This window comes from Lynx rufus, unplaced genomic scaffold (assembly GCF_022079265.1).
Source record: "Lynx rufus isolate CCGP_SWC_20201006 ecotype Redwood Valley unplaced genomic scaffold, mLynRuf1.p SCAF_7, whole genome shotgun sequence".
NCBI classification, from domain to species: Eukaryota; Metazoa; Chordata; class Mammalia; order Carnivora; family Felidae; genus Lynx; species Lynx rufus.
This window is the reverse complement of record NW_025814889.1, coordinates 34,631,665-34,637,256: the sequence shown is the minus strand read 5'-3', so window position 1 is coordinate 34,637,256 and position 5,592 is coordinate 34,631,665. Positions and strand designations below refer to the sequence as shown.

General features: G+C 39.3%; 1 pseudogene; it reads right to left on the bottom strand.

The window, feature by feature from the left end:
* Positions 1-4,977: 4,977 nt before the first annotated feature.
* Positions 4,978-5,045, bottom strand: LOC124502795 (uncharacterized; annotated as a pseudogene).
* Positions 5,046-5,592: the final 547 nt, after the last annotated feature.

Here is a 5,592-nt window from a genome sequence, read left to right as displayed (position 1 = left end):
ATCTTTTTATTTTTATTTTTTTAAGTTTATTTATTTGTTTTGAGAGAAGGTGAGAGAAAAATCAAGTGCAAGTGGGGAAGGGGCAGAGAGAGAGAATTCCAAGCAAGCTCCATGCTGTCAGCACAGAGCCCAGTGTGGGGCTTAATCCCGCAGACCATGAGATCATGACCTGGGCCGAAATCAAGAGTCGGACGCTCAACCAACTGAACCATCCAGGCGCCACACACATTCATCTTTTAGATTAGTTGTTCTCAGTGGCTAATTCCTTTCAGTTTTCTCTGAACATTCTGTGACACTTACTCTGTGGAGGCACTGGGCAGTACCAGGGGTTTTGACACCGGTCATTATTAAGTTTTCATTTTTAGTGGTAACCTAAATTTTATCGAGACCCTTACTGTTCCTACTACCCTTGTGTGAACTGGCTGCACCTTGCTCATCTTTCAACCTATGCTAATTAATCTCCATAGCAGCATTTTGCTTGCTTATCTCCACAGCACTCTGCTGTAGCAGTCATCACATTGAATGGAAATTACTTATTTTCTTCCTGCCCCTCAGCTCCCCAGTTCTAGATCTTATGCTACATGAAGGTAGGGTTTTTTTTTTTAATACATATTTATTTATTTTGAGAGAGAGAGAGGAAGCGCACATGCCACCAGCAGGGAAGGGGCAGAGAGAGAGAGAATCCCATGCAGGTTCCGTCTGCCATCACCAAGCCCAATATGGGGATCATGACCTGAGCCCATATCAAGAATTGGAAGCTTAACCAACTGAGCCACCCAGGTGCCCCGAAGGTAGGGTTACTATTTTTCTCTTTGCATCCCCAGCGCTTAACACAGAGCCTGGCACATACTGTGTCTTCAGATGCTAGGGATGCCTTTTCACTTTATGGTATCCCACTGGCACATACCCAAAATAACGTTGAACTGATCAAATTGATTCAAAGGGAGCCCTACCTCCCTGCACACACTAAAGTTTTAAATTTTAAATGTGTATGTACATTTTTGCCACTCTCACATAGGACACAAGGACACTGTCAAATATGAAAAACAGCATTTAGGACATTACAAGATTGTTTCCCACTTTAAAACTTCTAGGACCTTATTTTGAATATCAAGTCTTTGTTGTTTCTTCCCGCTGCCCCCTTCTTCCCATTCACCTTTCAACTTTAATCATCCTTAATTTCTGTTTACCAATTTAAAATACCATAATATTTTTTCAGGGGTGGGGGAGGATTAGAAATTGTTACCTAAAATTTCTTTGCCCTTTTCTTATCCACATACAGTTAGTTGCAAAGTCTTACTGATTGTCCTTCTGAAATCCTCTCCTTTCATCTCATCCTGTGTATTTCCACTATCCTCTTTCTCGTATTGGCCCTATCACTTCTTCCCTGGACTAGAACAGAAATCTTCTTACCCTGTAATCTCTCTCTCTAACAATGCGTCCTGCAAACCACATCCAGATTTTAGCCTTTCTCTTTTGATTATTCTTTTTTTTCCCCTGTTCTTTAGTGGCTCCCCTAAATACCTAAAATAACTTCCAACTAATCCAGTAGTGAGCTTCTAATGACAGGGAATGAAGACTGTGTAACTTGATAGGCCTAGATCTATAGCCGCAAGTGGCTCCAAACAAATTCTCTGATGAAGTCTCCTGTCTTCAATTCATGCAGATGTTTAAGTTAAAAATATCTTCTCAACAACAAGTAAAACAGTGAAAACAAACAAAAAAATAAAAATAAGACTGACTCTCTAGAAGCTGTGCCATTTTAAACAGATGGTTTCCCATATTCTGACCACACCACACACTGGAGCCCCAGGAACACACGTACCCTAGTTGGAAAGCCTTGTTCCAAGTGGTGAAGTCTAGACTACTTGACCTTGTGTCTGAGGTTGTATATGGTCTTTCAAGAACTTGCTTTTCCAGATCTCTTGCCTGCATGGCTATACAGTATACTATGTCCAGTACTCTAGCCTCATAGAACTTATTGAGGAGCTTTCCAAGTTTTTCAGTGCTCAGAAATTGTTTATATAATAATCATGGGCATTTCCTTATGGGAGAATATCTATGAAACTTCTGAGCCTTTTTTTTAACTGCTAGAGCCAGTTTTGATAATTTATGCCTTTTCAGAAAATCATATTCTTCTAAATTTCCATATTTATTGGTATAATTAGTATTTTCCAGTTACCCTCATATTTTAGGGTAGCAGTCATTTGAGGGGAGAAGCTATTTTGGTTTCCTTTCTGTTACCCAGCAGCATAGGCAGTGACACAGCTGTTTCATGGATGGTTGAGAGGAATGGTATGGTCACAGCAAAGCAGCGATACAGACCTGCTGGCCTTTGGGGACTCCTGGGATAAACCACTTGGCCAACTGAAAGTGTTATAATAGCCAGTTTCAGGTCCCTCACCATTATACCCACTCGAGCTGATTTATACTTTACAGTCTAAATTGGCATGGGGCAGGCCTTTGGGATTAAATTAATTTATACCAAGTTAGAAAGCATCAGCTGCCAAAGTCAGGAGTGCCTTCTGGAGGCTAGTGTGCTTATTTCTTCATGTATTCTAAGCTCACACTCCAGGCATTCTCTCTTGGAAAGCAGCTGGGATAGTCCTTCAGGAAGCCCTGCTTTGCATCTCCTTTGTGTAAGCACAGTTCTGGGTCCTATACAGAAACCCCCATCTTCTTCGGAGACACTGCATTTCAGTTGGTCCTTGTGCAAATTAGGAAGATTTGTAAACCTTCTAAAATCAAATACAGCATGTATGATTATTTTTTATCTTTAGACCTATTTTCCCTTCTTAAGTAAACTCAAAGAAATTATTGTACCTGAATGGCAGTAGTACAGATCTATGATCTTGATCCTTTACTTGGAAGTTGAAGAAAAGAAAGTTTATCTCTCTTTACCACCTTCTTTTCTTTAGCAAAAGATTAAAGAAAATTTCGAGAGATGAGAAGTGTGTCGAACAATAAAAAGTTACCTGTAATATTATTTTAGAAAAGGTGTTGAGTGGGTGGTTGTTGTCCATTAAAGGAATTGGTGATATTCTTCCTGTGTCGTTTTGACTGTCTCTAGTCAGGCAGGCAGGCAGGACTTCTTAAAGTAACGAATTGTAAGTATTTTTCCACGACATATGTTAAAGGCCTTATTTCTCTCCCATTGCCAATCAGCATTCGAAGCCTTTCCCCTTGCTCAGTCCTGAGTTCTTTTCCCAGCAGCCCCTGCTTGTTCTTGAGGGTGGAGGAGGTGGAAAGACGTTAAACAGACTTGTCCCTAATGAGCTGTGACGCCAGCTGCAAAGAGGGCAAATCCTGTTACTCCCTCCAGCTACTCTCTGAAGCTGCAGAGGAGCAGTAGGGATGGGTCTCCCTTCTCTAGGCTGATTGGTGAGTTTTCTGCTCCCCCACCCCCACCTACCCACCCCTGCCTCTTCTGTCCCAGAGCATCTTGGCAAAGTTCAGATTTCTGTGCTCACAGCTCAGTGCCCACAGTGAAAAGGAAATACAAAAGGGGAGGAGAGAAAGTGGGGGGGGGGCGTAGGGGGGATTTTAGAAGTGTATTCCTTATTGCCTTACTCTAAGACTTAAGCCCTGGGTTTGAAGGCCTAAGTAGTAAAGCTTTGAATAACCTGGGTTTCCAAATAGTTCCTTAGAGAACTGTTGGCTTTTATTGGCTTATGAACACGGTAGGCCATGTATTAAAAGGATTTTAATTTCTATTGTCCAGAAACCTCTGAATTTTGAAAAGGCCACTTTCTAGCTCTTCAGTCTTTGCCTTTTTCCACACACTTTCATTATAAGGAAGATGACATAATTGTAATATTAACATGTTATAGAATATTTACTGTGTGTGCCAGGCTCCACTGGCTTTTATAAGCATTGCCTCATTTAATCATTACAAAACCCTTGGTGGTGGACAATTTTTTGTCTAAATTGCGGTAAGAAGCATAATACACAATTTGGCTTCTTAACCATTTTTAAGTGCACAATTCAGTAGTGTTAAGTATATTCGCAATGTTGTGAAACAGAGTTCCAGAACCATTTCTTCCTGCAAATGTGACACCATACCCATTAACGTGCACATTTTTTAACTGATGAGCCAGTTCTTCTGTTCTGGAGGATTGAAATTACCTTTCTTCTTTGCTGTCTTCCTATAACATTCTTAATCTTTATTTCCACCACAGGGTGAAAACTGAGGCCTATATATAGTATGCCTTGGTTTATCCATTTGATCCCAACTACTGGGGTTAACAGTAACTAAGGGGAAAGTGGGGGAGGGGGGGGAAAGCTTTGCTCTCCAGAAGGTTATCACCTATTCTTCATTCTAATCTTTACTGATTCTGCATTTTAAGTTCTGCTGAGCTAGAGGGGAAAAGTTTACTGATAACTTTGTCACCTTACAAGTTACCATGGCCCTGCATACTTTTTTGGTGGGTTATCTAGATAGCTACTGATTTGTGAAGCAAATAGAAATACATGTGAAAAGCAATTTTATATTTTGAGACCCATTTTCTTACTGATTTACAAGTTTACTGTATTCTATGGGTAGAATGGTGGACAAGGGAGAGGGGTTGAATTTTATTTGTAAATAACAGAATTCCTCTCAATACTTGTGTTATTTGAGGGACAGTTCAAGTCTGCTTACTTCTCCTTGGAAGAGCGGATCCAAATCCCTGATATTCTACCTTTCTATGTAACCACTTTCCTTAGTTGCTCCCTCATTAGTTCATGGTTGTGCTGGAAAAAACAAACCTAGGTTCGCTGGGGAGAAGTTTTTACCAGTCCCCTTTAGCCTGTCCATCATAGTTGAGTATTGAACCAAGAGCATTTCATAATTTTATTTTTGAATTAAAATAAGGATGCTGGGCCTCAGTTTCTGCTGATAATGTTACGAAAACTATGGTTGAATCACCAGTGAAGCCTGGTTATTGAAGCAGGCAGAAAATACAGTGAAACAATTTTGTCTTTCCTTCTTTTTCTTTTGTAAATTTCAGAGTCACAGATTTTATTAATCATTGTTCTTGATTCATGACACTCTCATCATTGATCTAGGAATCATTTTATTCATTTATAAGTGATATTATCTGAAAATCATCTCTATCAGAATTAGATCATCAATATCGATGCTGCTCTCCCATCCAATCTTCTGCCTCCTAGCACCTATGGGAATTTTTAATAATGCAGATAGAGAATAAAAAGTTACCTTAGATTTATTGAAGAAAATATAGATTTGTTATACAAATTAATAATCAACTATTGGGTGCGTAGTTTAACAGTTCTTACACTTACTAATTATAACTTGACTAATTTTGATTTCTGCTAACTACCACAGATTAACAAGATGTTAGTAATTTCAGACTTGAAAATTCATAATCTACATGTAAGTAGAATGTAGGTTTAAGGACATCTTATCTTTTGGCCATATCTCCTGTAACCTTTGTAGGTCTTAGCTTTTATTTTGTCATTGAACATCTTGTTTCACTCTAATTTGTCTGTAATTCTACTTGATGACGCTCTGGAAATAGTGATAAAAGGATATTGGCAGTTGATAGTGTTTGGAGAACACTTTAACCAGAAATTTCATGTTATGTTCATATT